Raw genomic sequence first — 15,792 nt, 5'->3', positions numbered from 1 at the left:
TATACTGCATTCTCTCTGCTTCTTGCAGGCTTGCTTTTGACATGCAATACCGAGAGGAATGTGGGACTAGGAAGAGGTCATTCAACCCCTCACACTTATTGTTCCATTCAATGAGATCATGGATAATCTCTGATCAAACACCATGTATTCTGCCTTTGATTCACATTCTTTAATATTATTAGTTTTCTAAAATTTCCAATCTCAGATTGATAATTAACAATTGTACCGTGCATCAGTTACTGTTTGTAGAAGAGTTTCAAAATTTATCACCTCTTGTCTGGAGAACTGATCTGTAATTTCAATCCCAAAAGGTTTGCCACCATATTTTATATTATGCCTCTTTGTTCTAGAATCCACTGCAAGAGGAAATTCTCTCTTTCTATCGTGCCTTGTCTGCCGCCCGCACTACTTTGGAGACTTTAATCAAATCACCTCTCAACCTGATAAGTTCCAGAAAATATAACATCAATTTGCTCTATCTTTCCTCTTAGCTTAACACTTGGAGTCCAATTATTATTCTGGTGAATGTAAACTGCACTCCATCTAAGGCCAATATCTCCTTTCCAAGATGGGGTGACCAGAACTGCTCACAATCACTCCAGATAAGGTCTAACCAGGGACTTGTGGTGAAGCATGATTTCTAGCCCCTTGTATTCTAACCCTTGAAATAGAATGATCACTTTCCCTCAGAGATTTTGAATAGTTTCTGTGTTCATTCATAATGCTTTAATGGGTACTATTTCTGGGCTTCAAGTTCTCTTTGGACCGTCATTATTTTTAACTTTTTGCCATTTAGAAGATTCCCTGTTCTCTCCTATTCCAGTCTAAAGTGAGTGACCTCATGTTTACCTGCATTAAAATTCATTTCTCACAATGTTTCCTATTCACTTAATTGTTCAATATATCTGCATAATGAATCTTTGGTCCCTCGATTCTTCATCTACATGCAGACCCTTGGCAAAATCATCCAAAAAATACTTTGATGACATTTCACCACCACTTGACTTTTCCACTTGGAAAAACCACTTTTCTTTCTTAGACTGTGCACTTAAAATGGGAAAAGGTACTGTTTTAAACCAAGGGATTGTGGAAGATTTTGTAGTTTTAAAATAAGTCATTGTGCGTTGCACCTGCGATGTTGCCTTCTTCATGCAGTGAGACAGGATGCTAGGCATCTGGTTCCATGGGGGTGTGTTCAGGAGCTGTTTTGCCCAGTGACAGACTTTTAATTAGTTTTTCAACTAGGACTGGTGTCTCTGTTCAGATGTAATCTGCATTGTAAAAGCTTCTGATTTGTTCCTGAACAAGTTTCCTCCAGTTTCCTCCCATAGTCGAAAGAAGTGTAGATTAGGTGGAATGGCCATGCTAAATTGCCCGTAGTGTCCACAGATGTGCAGGCTAAGTGGTTAGCCATGAGAAATGCAGGATTACAGGAACTGGGTAGGGGGTGTTGGTCTGGGTGGGATGCTCTTCAGAGGGTCAGTGTGGACATGATGCGCTGAATGGCCTGCTTCACATTGTAGGGATTTTTGATTCTATGATTCTAAGTGAATACAGCTTTGTGTTTGAACAATACAGCAGAAATACCTATTTGTGAAGGGGAAAACATCTCCCCCCACTTTCTGTGAAGGATGTGGGGTAAGTAAAATAGCATTCCAAGCAGCTAATTAATCTCTCCCTGTGAAGTACCTTCTTTAAAGGAAAAGGAAGAATCATCTTCAGATTCACTGAAATGGTGAGTCCTCAACAGATGAATGAAAAGTTGAGAGGCAGTGTTCCCACAACCATGTTCTCCTCAAAAAGTCATAAGGAACCAGAAGGGAACTGGCATCTGTAATTTGGACTGTTGCCAGAACTACGCTTCTCTGACTTTTTTTTATTTCCTCCCTACCTGTATTATTTGTGTCTTCTCTTGTCTGTTTGTATGGACATGGGATTTTTTTTATTTTAGAAGTGATAGAGTTTAAATTAAAGAGATTAGAAGTTAGCTTAGTTAATAGTTATTAATAGGTGCCCTCTTGTTTAGTACTTTCTGTTAACATGGGCTCATCAGTCAGATAAATTGGGGACTTTGGATAGTTCGATTGAATCTTTCCACATTTGTGATAAATCTAGGAATAGTAGGCCTTGATTTCCAGTGCACTATCCCAGTGAGATATGATACACGATTGTTAAATGATTGAACTGGTAACATAACAACTCATGCCAGATGAGGAGTCTCCCATGTATTTGGTAGATTAAATATGAATGCATTAAACAGAGCTTCTGTTCTTTAGAAATTTAAACTGGTTCTGTATCACATTGAATTCATTATGTACACTTCCCATTGATCTTCTGTCATTTTACACACTAAAGTGAGGGGGCAATTTCTACCTCATCACAGTAATGTCAACCTGACCTAAATCTTAGCATCTATTCACATTTCTCTCTTTAAAACATTACTTTACACTCAATTATATTATGATCGCTATTTGATAAATACTCATGGAACATTAAGCAGGAAATTACATCTGTCCCATTGCTCTTTACTAAATTTAACATGAAATCCCTCTGTATGATTGTAACAAGGTCAGCCAGGTGGACCCCATAGAATATGAGTTCCTTAATTGAGGCTGTTAATCTGGTGTAATCAGGGACCCCTGACTGAGAGATAAAAACAGGAGTATCAGACATCCTGTCACTCTGAGAGCTGGCTCTGAGGGAGATTGGATCAGTGCCACAGACTTTCCACATGTAAATAAAGAGTGACTTGGTGATGGAATACCAGCCTTTGTGCAGTTATTTCAGTGGCATCGAGACTAAAGCACGCTACTGAAGAAATTAGTTTGCAACAGTCGTCTTTGACTTGGGGCAAGCATTTCTGGCGTCATGCCATAATTTAGGAAGCTTGACCCGTTCGATCTTGCTATTGAAGACTGGGCCCAGTATATGGAAAGCATGTGCTATTTTTTTCTGGACAAATGACATTAAGGGCAGATGAAAAGCAATGAGTAATTTGCCTGACAGCTTGTGGACTTGCAGCTTTTTCAGTTATTAGGAGCCTAACTTTCCCTGAGACACCCAATATTAAACCCTTTCAAGAGTTAATGGATTTAGTAAAGGAATGCTACGACCCCAAGCCTCATCTAATTCTGAGACATTATCGGTTTTACTCGGCAATTTGAGAACTGGGGAAATCGGTATTGGGATATTTTGACCAGGTTAAGGTGACTGCAGAGACATCTGACTTTTGTTTAACCCTTAATGGGATGCTGAGAGACCATTTGGTATGAGGGATTAAGGATGTAACCATACAAAAGCTCCTACTAGCTGAAGCCCAACTGGACTTCAAACAGGCTGTACATCTGTCTTTAGCTTGGAAAATTCGGCAAGTTACAGGGTATTCCAATCGAAGTGGACACCCTCACTAGTCCGACTGAGTTTGGGGAATACCACTTGAGTGAAGGCAATTGCATAGCCTCACTCAGGACAAATCCTGAACAGAGGGACTCTAGGTCAGCCCACAGCAAAACCCCAAAACAAAGCCGAGCTTTGGCCAAATGGTTAAAATTTTCTTCAGGATCCGGGCCAGCAAGCCATTTTAGTTGCTGCTGGTATGTGGACTTGAGACAGCAAAATAGTCCCACTAGACATAAATTGAGTAAGAGAACTCACAGGGTGGTATCCAGGAGAGTGCACACTCTGTAAAGGCCACCTACATCTGGGTGGTAACAGTTAAATTGCTTAGCGACATCCAAATCAAGACCAATCAATATAAACGTCTGGTTAAATGGTCACCCCAGTTCTAACAGAGATCAATACCGGCACGGCCATTTCACTGATTGCAGAAGCAGTCTTTAACAAAATTTGTTCTGGACTCAAACCCTTACATTTGTGCAAGACCACAGCTAGGCTGAGAGCTTATACCGGGAAACCTTTACAGATTAAGGATACGACTTCGGTTCCAGTCTATTATGAGAAACAGCTGGTTCAGTTACTGCTGATTGGAATAAAAGACTCGGGCCCAAGCTTGATGGGGCGAAATTAGTTGCGAAGGATTTACCTGGATTGGCTCAACATTTTTAAATTAGAAAATGGCTGCCTGAGTGAAGTCCAAATAAATACCCTAAAGTTTTTCAGGAAGGTCTAGGGACTATCAAAGGCCATCTTCTATGTTAGCCAGGAAACAATTTCATGATTCTGCAAGAACTGCCCAATGCCATCTGCCTTACGGGCAAAAGTACAGGCAGAAATCCGAAGGCTGGAAAGCAAAGGAATAATCAAACCAGTATAGTTTCTGGAATGGGCAGCACTGGTCATACTGAATGTGAAGCCCAATGGATTGGTTTGCCTTTGTAAGGATTTTAAACAAATGGTAAACTGTTTTCACAGCTGGATAAATATCCAAACCCTCGCCAAAGTATGTGTACTTGCAATTGCGGTTAGATGAGGATTCCAAGAAGTATGTGACAGTTAATACCCACAAGGGTTTCTAGCAATATATGAGATGGCCATTTGGGATACCATCAGCCTGTGCCATTTTTCAATGGACAGTGGGGAATGGAGAATATTTTACAAGTTCAACCCCAGGTTGCCATTTAGCTAGATGATGTGCTAATGACAAGGAAGAGCAATTAAGAGCATTTAGAGAACTTGGTCGTAGTCCTTAGACATTTCTCCCAGGTGGGCCTATGCCGTAAAAGGGAAAAATGTGTGTTCCAGGCACTCGAAGTGACCTGCTTGGGCTACAGACTCAACAAGACTGTGTTATACCCATTTGAAGATAAAGTAGGAGCGATCAAAGGTGCCCTGGCTCCCACATCTGTACCAGAGCTTAGGTCTTTCCTTGGGCTGGTGAATTGTTACGGAATGTTCATACATAACCTGGTCTCCACCCTGGTACCTTTGCATCAACTCTTAAAAAAGGGTCAGCCTTGGAAATTGTCACGGAGCCAATCCATAGCTTTCAGGGAAATGAAGAAACAGCTATCGTCCTCAAATGTGTTGGTAAGATCTAGTATTGACATGCAATGCCTCCAGCTACAGCATCGGAGTTGTATTAGCTTGGGGTGGCCCAATGGAGAGGAACACCCAATGTTGTATCCAAACAGAACTTTGGCTAATGCAAAGTGTAAATATGCCCAGATAGAGACGCAAGGTTTAGCGGTCATATTTTGAGTCAGGAAGGTCAAAAACAGAATAACTAAATGGATAAATACATAAACATAAATAAAACCTCCTTGGTAGCACCCAAAAACACTGATCCACTGTTAAAAACACTAGTTCAGACTGCTCATACTGAAGATGAGGCATAAGCAGACTCTGAATACTATTACATTAGACATGAGGTGCTGCTGAGAAATGGAAACGCTCTCAGAACTGTAAACAAAGAGGGGACAGTGATACAACAGTGGTGCAGCTAAGGTACTGAGGGAGATATTGTGGCAAAGTCACAAAGTTCTGAAGTCTGGACATGTTGGTTGACCCAAGTCCCCGTCAGCAGCATCTTTACTGGGCACAGCTCCACAACGGTGTGGTAAAGTTTAGCAGAAGCTGAGACTCAGTCGTGTTTGTTACAATGACTCTATTACTGTATTGTATTTAATAGAGACCCTTTTATGGTGTTTAAAGCAGAGACTCTATCATTGTGTTTATGTCCTATAATAATCGAAACAGGGGCAATAATTATCCAGTTTGAGTCACAATTTCATCATCGAGTTTATCTACACAAGCCACAGATCCTAACTAAAGGAATCGATTTCACTCAAATAACAGTATGGATGGTTTCACACAGGTTTTGGCTGCTAATCTGAGTTTATTACAAAAAATAAAATGTATTAATGAATGAACTAATTAAGTTTCAGTGACCTCTTAATAAAATATTGTCAGTAGCTTTTTGAAGTTAACTTTAACTGTATTTACTAAGTTGGCAGTTTCTGTGTTGGAAGAATCACTGGTCTGAGTTTTTTGTTGATCAATAACTGGTCTGAATGAATGGGACTGTAAATTAAAGATAAACAATTCTATAATCATATTTCGCAGCTCAAGTGATTTTAGCTTCTACCTTTGTTCAAATTTGTTTGATGGATTGAAATCTGAAAGTTTAATATTTCCAGTTTCCATGTTTTCCTGAATAATTGCTGTTATATCCCACCTTTTCCTTTTCAACCAGTGACCCTTGACAGTGCTGACCAGGAGCACCAGACCCCCTCCACCGTCTCTCTGTTGTCCAGTGGAGCACAGTGGATTCAGAGAATCTCCTCTTCCTGCCTGGTGCTGTTTTCTCTGGAATATCTGAGGATTTTGTTTTGCTTCCTCCTTTTTCCCACAAATGTGCTGAATGGTCATCTCCATCTCCCTGCTACAGAGTCTCAGAATAACAGTATAATTGGTCATGACATGTTTCTGTGTTTTAGTGTTTGCAGTGAAGTTGCAGCAATACAGACAATCCAACTGTATCATCTTTTGTTTTAGTCATTCACAGGATGAGGGGCGTTACTGGCTGGGCAGCATTTATTGCCCATCCCTAATTGCCCAGAGGGCAGTTAAGAGTCAACCACATTGCTGTGGGTCTGGAGTCACATGTAGGCCAGACCAGGTAAGGATGGCAGTTTCCTTCCCGAAAGGACACTAGTGAACCAGATGGGTTTTTCCAGCAATCGACAATGGATTCAGTCACCATTAGACTGTGAATTCCAGTCTATTTGCAACAAGAAGGGATCTCATTGGAGTAGCAATTCTCAAAAATATCAGACAACTTCATGATTATTGGATCACTTCTGGAGTGCACATGTTGCTGTCAGTAAAATGAATCACGACAATCAATTTGCACACAGCAAGCTCCCATGAAGAGCAATGTGACAATGACTATTCTCTCTGTTCAGTGTTGAGGGCTAAGTATCAGCTGGCACAACCTGGGAGAACTCCCTTGCTCCTCCTCAAGTAGTATTGTGAAATCTAAATGAGTCACATTTTCAAACTACAGAAATCAGTTCAACCTCCCACTTTACATCATGGAAACCTCCATATAGATATTCACACCGAAATAAGTTTTATTCCAAATATTAGACTACATTGATTAATTAAGGAAAAAATCTTTCATAAAGTAGTATTGGTAAATGTTATGAAGTTAACTTTATGGCTGTTTTATATAACTTTAACATCAATGAGGATAACTCTACCTACCAAGTTAATAGTTTCCAAGGTGGAGCAATCACTGGTCTGAGTTTTTGTTGATCAATGACTGGTTTGAATGAATGGGACTGTCAACTAAAGATAAACAATTCTATAAACACATTCTGCAGCTCAAGTGATTTTAGATTCTACCTTTGTTCAAAATTTAAAAGGGTCCCGACCCAAAACATCAACTTTTCTGCTCCTCTGGTGCTGCCTGGCCTGCTGTGTTCATCCAGCTACACACCGTGTTGTCTCTGATTCCAGCATCTGAAGTTCTTGCTATCTCCTCTTAAAAGTTTATATTTTCAGCTTCTCTATTTTTACGAATTATTGGTGCTATTGGAAAGTTTGTTGTGAAGAGGACACAAGGAAATTGCAGAAGAATTACGGATAGGTTGAGCGAGTAGGCAAAAATCTAGATGGAGTATAATGTGGGAAAATGTGAAGTTGTTCGCTTTGGCCGGAGGAATGCAGCAAACAGTATTATGTGAACAAAGAACAACTATGGAATTCTGTGATGAACAGGGATTTAGGAGTTTCAGCGCATGAATCTCAAAACTTTATTCGACAGATACAGCAAGTAATCAAGAAGGATCCTTTATTATGCAAGAGATTGGACACAAAAATAAGGATGTTATGCTTCAGTTATACAAAGCATGAGTGAGAGAACATCTTCAATATTGTATGCAGTTTTGGTCCCAAGGATTTGAATGTATTGAAGGTGGTTCAGAGGAGTTTACTAGATTTATAGAAAGAATGAATGAGTTGCCTTATAAGGAAAGATTGGACAGGCTGGACTTGCTTTCACTGGAGTTCACAAAAGTGAGGATGACTTGATACGATCCTGAAGGGTCTTGATGAGCTAAATGTGGAAAGGATGCTTCCTCTTGTGGGTGAATCCAGAACTGGTGTTATCTTATTTTAGGACTGAGGTGCATAAAAAAAAATTATTCTCACAGACAATTGTCCAACATTGGAACTGACTGCCTCAGATGGCAGTGAAGGTGGGTCACTGTGTATTTTTAGAGGTGGATGGATCCTTGTTTGGCAGGAAATTACAGATTATCTGAGATAAACAGGAACGTGGAAACAGATCAGCATGATTTTATTGAACGGTGCTGCAGGCATGAGGGGCTAAGTGGCCTAGTCCTCTGCTATTTCGTATATTCATATGTTATATCCCACCACAGCCTTCTTGGCCAGTGATGTTTGACATTGCTGACCTGTGCAATGTGCTCTTTTTCTCTGGACCAGCAGAGACACCCAGCCTGAGACTTGTTTCACTTATTACGCACTCACAGTTAGAAATCTCCAGCAGAGTTATCTCCTTATGCCTTGTGCAGTTACCTCTGGAAAACAAGAGGATTTTGGATTGTCCACTTCTATTTCCTTTGTGTGATGTTTTCCCAGTTCTCTGTCAACGAGCCTCAGACTATCATTAGGATTCTCTGCAGTGTTTATCTTAATGTTCCTGCAAAGGGTACAGGGCCTGTTTCATGGGATTCCCAGCCACACAGCTTCACACAAACTATCATGCAAGCCGCCACAGCTTAGTGAATATATGGAGTAAGTTAATGGGGCAAGCATTGAAAGTAGAGGTAATTGTTTGAAAAGGCACTTGGATAAGTGTAAGGATAGAGATGAGATTAGTAATGAAGACAATTATTGATGATTGTGGGGAATATTGGATTTGATGACAAACGAATATCCTGGAATTTTCTTTGATTATTATTTGATCATAATTATGATTGACTTCTTAAATGATTGGGCTATTTCTGACACTGTTACCAATTCTGGAATAACCTTGCTATTGCACGAACCTCCTTTTACAGCTAAACTCATTATCGACCATAAGATATACAAGCAGAATTAGGCCATTCAGCCCATTATGTCTGCTCCACCATTTGATCATAACTCATATATTTCTCAAACCCATTCTCCTGCTTTCTCCCTATAACCAATGATACCCTTTTTAGTCAAGAACCTATCTATCTCTGTCTTAAATATACTCAATGGCTTGGTCTCCACAGCCGTCTGCGGCAATGGGCTGCGCAGAGTTACCAACCTCTGGCTGAAGAAAATCCTCCTCATCTCAGTACTGAAGGCCTTCACCCTGGGGCTGTGCTCTTGGGTCCTAGTCTTTCCTACCAGTAGAAACACCTTCCCTGTATCCACTCTAACCCCAAGCCTCTCAGTATTCTGTAAGTTTCGATCAGATCCCCCCTCATCCCTCTAAACTCCATCAACTACAGACCCAGTGTCCTCAACTGCTTCTCTTATAACAAACCTTTCATCCCTGGGATCATTCTTGTAAACCTCCTCTGGACCCCTCCAATGCTAATGCATCCTTTCTTAAATATAAGGCCCAAAACTACTCTCAAAATTCCAAATGTGACCTGACCAGAGCCTTGTACAGCCCCAGCAGCACATCTCTGCACTTGTATTCTAGCCCATTTTAAATGAATGCCAACATTGCATTTGCCTTCTTAACTGCTAACTGAACCTGCATGTTAATCTTACAGAATCCTGAACTAGGACTCCTAAGTCCCTTTGTGCTTCAGATTTCCAAAGACTTCCCATTTAAAAATAGGCCCATTTAAAAATAGTCCATGCCCCTTTCCTTCCGACCAAAGTGCATATCTTCACACTTTCTCACATTGTTTTCCATCTGTCACTTCTTTTCCCCCTCTCCTAGCCCAACCATGTCCTTCCACAGCCTTCTGTTTCCTCAGCACTACCTGTCCTTCCATCTATCTTTGTGTCGCCTGCAAATTTAGCAACAATGCCCTCAGTTCCTTCATCCATATTGTAAGTGTATGGCGTGAATAGTTGTGGTCCCAACATGGACCTCTGCAGAACTTCACCAGTCACCTGCTGCCATCTTGAAAAAGACCCATTTATCCCTACTCTCTGCCTCTGCCAGTCAGCTAATTCTCTATCTATGTCAGTACCTTGCCCCCAAACACCATGGACTTTGTGTTTAGAAAATACCCTATTTAGCAGACTCCTGTTTGGCACCTTGTCAAAGGCCTTCAAAGGAAATCCAAATAGACCACGACCAGATATTATCCAATCAATATATTCTCAAATTAAAATTACCTTCATTCTACCCCCTCTGATAACAGTGCATGCACCATTCATCCCTTACAAATTATTTCCCATAACTCCAAACCCTGAAAAGTGTGAGGCAACGCATTTTGGGAGGACTAACAAGATGATGACTAACATGATGAATGGTAGGATCCTGGGAACTACGCAGGATCAGAGGAACAAAAACAAAGTTGCTGGAAAAGCTCAGCAGGTCTGGCAGCATCTGTGAAAGGAAAAACAGAGTTAACGTTTCGGGTCTGGTGACCCTTCTTCAGAACATCAGAGGAACCTTGAAATTTATCTCCATAGATCCTTGAAGATAGGTAGATAAAGTGGTTAAGTGGGTATATCAGGTACTTGTCTTCACTAGCATTGAATACAAGAGCAAGGATATTATGAGGGAGCTGGATATAATGTTATTTGGGCCATATTGAAGGAACATTGTGATTGCACTAGAGAGGGTGCAAAAGAGATTCACCAGGATGTTGCCTGAGATGAAGTCATTCAGCTATGAATAGAGATTAGATAGCCTGAGATTGTTTTCCTTAGAACAAAAATGGCTGAGTGGGAACCTGTTGATGTCTACAAAATTCTAAGGGGCATGGATGTAGATGGGGAGTTATTAGAGGAGTCTTTTATTATTCTTTATTAATACTCCTTTATTACAGGAGTCAATAACAATGTGGTAAAGAGCAGGAGGTTTAGAGGGGATTTGAGGAAATGTTTTTCACACTGAGGATGGTAGGTAACTGGATGGCGTTGCCTATAAGGATGGTAGAGGCAGGAACCCAGATGACATTTAAGACGTATTCAGATGAGCATTTGAAATACCACAGCATATAAGGCTACAGACCAAGTGCTGGAAAATGGGACTACAATAGACAAGTCCACATTGACTGGCATGGACATGGTGGGCTTAAGGGTCTCTTTTGGTGAAGTAAAATCTTTATAAAGGGGTAAATACTTGGGGTATAATGAGGTAAATGGAAAATCTCAGTCAAAGACCATGGAGAGTTTATCAGGACAGAAAACCAACTTTCCAGAACCTTGGATCAAAGTAGTAACCAAGAATAAAAACTCAGCCAAGAAGGTAGCAAAGTGAACAAAGAGCAATTCACCAACTCTGGTTATGGACAACTACACGGTTTATTGTCATACTTGGCTCATTTGTGGAACCAGGAAGAAAGGTCACAGGAGATAGAGGAAACTGATCTATGATAGGCCAGTGATAGAGAAGCAGTAGTGAGTGCCTCAAAAGCAATAGTAAGAGAAAAAAATCCTAGACTGATCACATTTCCCTTTGCTTGGTTGGCAGTGGGGTACGTACGAATTGGGAAAATTATGGGATATAATGCCACGAGTGTTCTCGGGTCAGGAGCAGCCACCTATCTCTGCAGAAGGGCAACAACCATAGGAAAAGCAGATGCACCTGTGGGAAATGGAGTGGGACCATGCAACCTCCCTGTAGTTCAGGGTGTCTTGCTACCATACTTGGATGAATGCTCCATTTTAACCATTGAGGTAAGCAGACTGGTCATGGAGAATGATCACTGACCACCATATATTGAATAGGAACATTCCTGTCCTCTACAGCCACACTTAGTTACACTCAGTTTTTTTCACAGCACCAGACATAAATTAATACATTCATACAGTGCAGAAAATGCCCTTCAGCCCACCAAGTCTGCATCAACATAATTGCCACTAAAAGTGTGCTAATCCCAATTTCCTGCACTTGTCCCATAAGCTGGAATGTTATGATACTTGAAGTACTCATCCAAATAAATTTTAAATGTTATAAGGTTTCTGGTCTCCGGTCTCCGCTACATTTCCAGGCAGAGCATTCCAGATTCCCACCACCTGCTGAGTGAAATTTTTTTCCCAAATTTCCTCTGAATCTCCTGCCCCTTACCCTAAAACTGTGCCGTCTCATGTTTGACCCCTTAACCAAGGAGAACAGCTGCTCTCTATTCACCCTGTCCATATCCCTCATAAGCTTATACACATCAATCATGTCCCTTCTGAGTCTTCTTTGCTCTAAACAATTCAAGACTATTTAGCCTCTCCTTGTAGCTCAATTTTTCCATTCCAGGCAACATTCTGGTGAACGCCCTCAGTACCCCCTCTAGTGCTAACATATTCTTCCTGTAGTGAGGTGACCAGAACTGCACACATCAGTCCAGCTGTGGCCTGACCAATGCTCTGGATAACTCCACTATTGCCTCCTTGCTCTTATATCTATCCCACAACTGATGAAAGCAAGTGTCCAATATGCCTTTTAACTGTCCTATTCACATGCTCTGCCAACTTCAGGGATCTGTGAATAATTACCCCAAGATCCCTCTGTTCCTCTAATCTACCCAGTGTCCTACCATTCATTAAATACTCCCTCATCTTACATCTATCAAGGTTAAATGCAATCCGCCATTAGTCTGCCCATCTGACCAACCCATCTCTATCTTCCTGTACCCTACAAGCATCATCTTCACTATTAACCACTCATACCAATCTTTGGATCATATATCATTTATGTATATAACAAATTATTAAACTCCTTGCAGAAATATTTGCATCATCTGTAACGAAGGGTGAGGTGCCTGATGACTGGAGGGTAGCTAATGTTGTACCTTTGCTCAAGAAAGGTTTTAAAGGAGAAATCAGGGAACTATAGACCAGAGAGTCTGACTTCAGTTTTGGGTAAATTGTTGAAGATCTTTATAAAAGACAGGATTTATGGGCATTTAGTGAGGCAAAAATTGATGAGGGATAGTCAGTGTAGTTTTGTGCAAGAAAAATAGTGTCTCACAAACTTGATTGAATTTTTGAGGAAGTTACCATAATGATTGATAATGACAAGAGCAGTAGATGTTTTTTATTTGGATTTTAGTAAAGCCTTCAACAAAGATCTGTACAGTAGACTGATTAGTAAAGTTAGGTCACATGGAATTCAGGGTGAGCTTACCAATTGGTTACATAATTGGCTTAATGGCAGGAGGCAGAGCTTAATACTGGAAGGTTGTTTTTCAGACTGGAGGCCGTTACCAGCGCTGTTCCACAGGGCTTGGTTCTGGGTCCTCTTATTTCTCATTTCTACAAATGATTTGGATGAGAATATAGAAGGCATGGTTAGTAAGTTTGCGAATGACACCAAAATTAGTGGCATTGTAGACAATGAAGAAGGTTTTTGAAGAATGCAAAGTGGTCTTGATCAAATAAATTCTCTGGATATAAATTCTCCCATTGGGAACACCCAGCATGGGTTCATGAAGGGTAGGTCATGTTTAACTAATTTGGTGGAATTCTTTCAGGACATTATTTGCATAGCAGACAATGGGGAACCTGTGGACGTGGTGTACCTGGATTTCCAGAAGGCATTTGACAAGGTGCCACACCAAAGGCTGCTACATAAGATAAAGTTGCATGGTATTACATGTAATGTATTGGTATGGACAGAGGATTGGTTGACCAGTAGAAAACAAAGAGTAGGGGTAAATGGGTATTTTCTGGTTGGCGGTCAGTGGCTAGTGGTGTGCCTCAGGGATCAGTGTTGGGACCGCAATTGTTTACAATTTACATAGATGATATGGAGTGGGGACTATGTGTGGTAAGTCAAAATTTGCAGATGACACTAAGATGAGTGGTAGAGCAAAGTGTGCAGAAGACACTGAAAGTCTACAGAGGGATATAGATAGTCTAAGTGAGTGGGCAAAGGTCTGGCAGATGAAGTACAATGTTGATAAGTGTGAGGTCATCCATTTTGGTAGGAATAACAGCAAAATGGACTATGTTTTAAATGGTAAAAAATTGCAGCACGCTGCTGTGCAGAGGGACTTGGATGTCCTTGTGCATGAATCGCTAAAAGTAGGATTGCAGGTGCAGCAGGTAATTAAAAAGGCAAATGGAATTTTGTCTGTCATTGCTAGAGAGATGGAATTTAAAAACAGGGAGGGTATGCTGCAGCTGTATAGGGTCCTGGTGAGGCCACACCTGGAGTACTGTGTGCAGTTTTGGTCTCCTTACTTGAGACGGGATATACTAGCACTGGAGGGGGTGCAGAGGAGATTCACTTGCTTGATTTCAGAGTTGAGAGGGTTGGATTATGAGAAGAGACTGGGATTGTACTCATTGGAATTCAGAAGAATGAGGGGAGATCTTATAGAAACATATAAGATTATGAAGGGAATAGATAAGGTGGAGGCAGGGAGGTTGTTTCCAATAGCAGGTGAAACTAGGACTAGGGGGCAGAGCCTCAAAATAAAGGGAAGCAGATGTAGGACTGAGGTCGGAGGAACTTCTTCACCCAAAGGGTTGTGAATCTGTGGAATTCCCTGCCCAGTGAAGCGGTTGAAGCTAACTCGCTGAATGTGTTTAAGGCAAGGCTAGATAAATTTTTGAACAGTAAAGGAATTAAGGGTTATGGTGTGCAGGCAGGTAAGTGGAGCTGAGTCTCAAAAAGATCAGCCATGATCTTGTTGAATGGCGGGGCAGGCTCGAAAGGCCAGATGGCCTACTCCTGCTCCTAGTTCTTATGTAAATGAGTCAATTGGCTGAAAAATGGCAGATGGCGGTCAATCTGGATAAATGCGAGTAATTGCATTTTGGTGTAACAGGCCAGGGTAAGGCTTATACAATAAATGGTAGGGCCTTGGGTCGTGTTGTAGAACAGGGGAAACTAGGGATGCAGGTACATAATTCTTTTTACATCACATGTAGACAGAATGGTTAAAAAGGTATTTGGCACACTTGCTTTCATTGCTCAGTCCTTGGAAGGATAGGAGTTGAGACATAATGTTAAGGTTATACAGAACATTGATCGGCCTCATCTGGAATACTGTATCCACTTCTGGTCACCCAGTTACAGGAAGGATATTATCAAGCTGGAGAGGGTTCAGAAGATATCTACCAGGATGTTCCCAGATACAGAAGATTTCAGTTATAAAGAAAGGTTAGGAGGTGACCTAATAGAGGTTAATAAATTAATGAGAGGTATAGGTAGAGTTGATGGTAGTTGTCTTTTGCTAAGATAGGGAATTTCATGACTAGGGTGCACATTTTTAAAGTGACAGGAGAGATCTAAAAAAAAAAGACATGAACAAGGCAAATCTTTTACACAATGGCTCACATAGAATAAACTTCCTCAACAATTACCATGTTTAAAACACATTTGGATGGATACATGAACAGGAAAGGTTTGGAGGGATATGGGCCAGGAGCAGACAGGTGGGACTAACTTAGTTTGGGATCATGTTTGGTATGGACTAGTTGGTTTCTGTGCTGTATGACTCAATGGAGGAGACCAATACGAGCTCGCATTTATCTTTTAAGGGATTGCATTGTAAATGGATATTTGCGCCAGGGTTTCCATAAAAACTCCTTTGGGTCAAGTTCCTAAAGTAGTTTAATCTATCACTGAAAATGCAGATTACTTTCTGTTCACAAAATCCAGTGCGCAGCATTGGGATTTTTATAGCTTGGATTCAAAAGTAAACCCAACAAAGAAAGAGGCCAGAGGAAGTGAACTCTAGGTGTTTTTTTTTGAAGAAGTTG

Source organism: Rhincodon typus, chromosome 12 (genome assembly GCF_021869965.1).
Source record: "Rhincodon typus isolate 14 chromosome 12, sRhiTyp1.1, whole genome shotgun sequence".
Lineage (NCBI taxonomy): Eukaryota > Metazoa > Chordata > Chondrichthyes > Orectolobiformes > Rhincodontidae > Rhincodon > Rhincodon typus.
This window is presented reverse-complemented; position numbering follows the sequence as displayed.